Here is a 3,141-nt window from a genome sequence, read left to right on the forward strand (position 1 = left end):
TTGCCAGTGTCTCAAGTTGACGCGATGCTATGTAAACCCAAGCGTGAACAAGCTGAACAAATGGGAGACCCATTTATGCCCGTACATACATCTGAAGGTAGAGATCATTGTTGAGGACGAAACCGAAATCTTCAGTGTGGTCGTCGCTAGTCGATGATCATTACGGACTGATCGATCAAAGCAGCAAAGAACTCGCTGGATCTCGCCATCGTAAACTTGTTCATGCCGAAGGTGGCAAGTTTATGGTATCCTCATGAAATACGCTAGCAAAGAATAATGCGCATAAACACCAACGTACATCGATTTATTAGCTGGGTACTTCACCGCCGACAATTATAAACGCGCATAGGAAGCTATATTCCCATACCCGTGACGACGATGCACCTTCGTGACGGAAATCGTGAGCTTGCTGCATCGTCAGAACGAGAAGGCAGCTTTGGGCGGCCTAGACGAAAGAGGATCGAGTCGCAAGCGTTGATGTCCGCGAAAGTTACATCGCAGTACCGCCACGGATCCGTCACAATCGTAGATCTTGTGATCGAAACCGTCACTGACTAGGGTATCAGAAATAATGCCATTTTGATAACAGGGAAACATTGTGTATCGATGGGCAACTTTCTATATTTAAACTCTTTACCTTTACAACGAATCGAATGTATTTAAACAGGACATATCATGAATTTGAAAAACATTTCAAACCGATGTTTAAAACGATATATAGTATATTTAAACAATGAAAAGTGAAATGTACACAATTAGAACGTAAATTAAACAATGAAATGAAACCGAATGGAATTTAACCCGCTTTTACAATTCAAAACAAACAAAAATTTACATTAAGATATACAAGTCATGCTCTTCAACACGAAAACAATGAATTGAATTTGTCCAGATTACATTCGAAAACAAAATCGACATTCGGGATATCACAGGACATGTTCTTCAAAAACAAAATTTAACCCGCTTGGGACTGACCCCCTTTGTCATGGACGCTGCCACCCTCCCTCTTTAAGTATGCGGGTAACATACCTTAATCCGAGGTAAGGAACGCCTCGTCTGCATGAGCCGTGAATCTCTCACCCCAAAGTAATTGCTCGATAAACCGCATGACGATGATCGGCGCATCGACGCTTCCTTGTTTTTGGCGTGGGGTTTCTATGTCGTCGCACGAGTGGGTACTTTTATCGTCGACGACTCGCCGAACTCCATATCGACACAAATGTCGTAATAGATTCACTGTCGAGATATGCAAGTCGAGATTAGAATACCGATTTAAATACCAAACGTATATTAATCGGACATAATTAAAGAACTTACCATGTCCAATCGCGTCCTTATCGTACTTCGGACATGAAGAATAATGCATGTATTCTTGTTTATCATTGTCCGTGACGACTGACATGGAAGTGGCCATTCATGATTATCGGGAGGATGACAATTTGAACTTCATGCGCTACTTGACAAAGCATCCCCGATCATAGCCATAATTGTGTCATGTCGCGTCCTCCGCTTTGACATAAACAGCATAGCAAGCGTCTGGTGACGGGAGACAGCTTCTTGTAAGGATATGGCTCTTTCGCTTTTCGTACTTTTTATGACATGACATCTGAAAGCGCTCCATCACATCATCAGTGACCATCTCCTTCCCTCAAGCAGTGTATAATTTGTCGTACGTGAGTGCCGACAAAGTCATTCTTCCACACGCATGACTGTGAAGTTAAACGATAATGTATATAATAAAGACCATATTAGTAAATATTTAAATGATATTATCAATCGTTACATGATATTATATATAATTAAACGTTAAGTATACAAATTAAATGATAACATAAAGGTATTAAACACTATTAGGTAATAGTTAAACACTATAATAAAAACCTTTAAACAATATCATAAAAATTTACACTTACTCGTCCATAGAGCAGTCTGAGGAAGATCCTCATCAACTCCTCGTCAGATTTGTTAAGACGACTCGAGCCAACCCATTTCTTCTTCTTCGAATAAAAGCTTTCCCGAGCAGTCCCGTCCAATTTTGATTGGCTCTTGATCATCTCTCTCGCTGCTCGGCTCGGGGTCTTCAAAGAACATCTTCCTTCGATGCGTGGCGATGGCGATGCAGATCAACCGCATACATCCTTACATGATTGTTCTTGTTAGGATTGTGTCCGGCTCGACGCGGGATCGACGGCGACAGATCAACCATGCATACATTCTTACATGGTTCTTGTTGTGGTGGGATTGTGTCCCGCTTGGTCATGCATGACTGTCGGCCACGGCCATGACAATGAAGATCATTCTGAGACACACCCTTAACTTGTTCTTGATCTTCAGTGGATCGTGTCCATCTTTGACTGCCGCATCTCGCAGCCGCTCCACCGGTCGAGGATTTCATCGAAAAGAGAGTCAACGACCTTCTCAACAGCGGCAACGGCCACATCATCTACAATGTCCTTCTTAACAATAGCATCAGCCGTCGATGGTGTTGCTATTGTTTCATCGTCGACCTGGCTGGAGACAGAGGCGATTGTTCTCCTCGCAAGTCTCTTCGAATGTGCCGCTTTGAAACGACCTTCCCGATGATGCTGTCGTCGCCAAATTCCGACGCCTCGCTTGTCCCGGGTGCTTCAGTTCTTTTCGAGGATGGCGCAACGGCTCATGAACGCCCCTTCCAGCTCCCTCAACACGAGCGATGTCGAGAAACTCGGTCATCAATATCCGCATGCTCAAGATAAGAGTTGCGTGACATCTTCGCCTAATGTCACCGCAGTAGCCACTGCTCTGAGGGGCTGCCATGGTCGGGGTTGCCACAATCGGGAGACCGCTCGCTGTCGGTGGTAGGGGGTTGTTGCAATCCCGGGGTGGGGAGGGCTTCTCCCGGTGCCGAGGAATGCGCAGGCGTGGTGGGGTCGGAGTAGGAGAACAGTGGGCCCAGCGCGCATCGATAGAGGCCGCCTCTCTCATCCCGCCTTCGAGCAAGTGGTTCCCTGAGCAATGGCATCCATCCGCTCGGCTGGCTCCCAACAAATATTTCTTCTTCAAAGATTCACGGAATCCCAAATTTCGAGAAACTAACATACGTCAACCAAACAATTTCAATGAAAATCATTCATTTTTAAACTATAAAAACTATATTTAAAC

Source organism: Dioscorea cayenensis, chromosome 18 (assembly GCF_009730915.1).
Source record: "Dioscorea cayenensis subsp. rotundata cultivar TDr96_F1 chromosome 18, TDr96_F1_v2_PseudoChromosome.rev07_lg8_w22 25.fasta, whole genome shotgun sequence".
Taxonomy (NCBI): domain Eukaryota; kingdom Viridiplantae; phylum Streptophyta; class Magnoliopsida; order Dioscoreales; family Dioscoreaceae; genus Dioscorea; species Dioscorea cayenensis.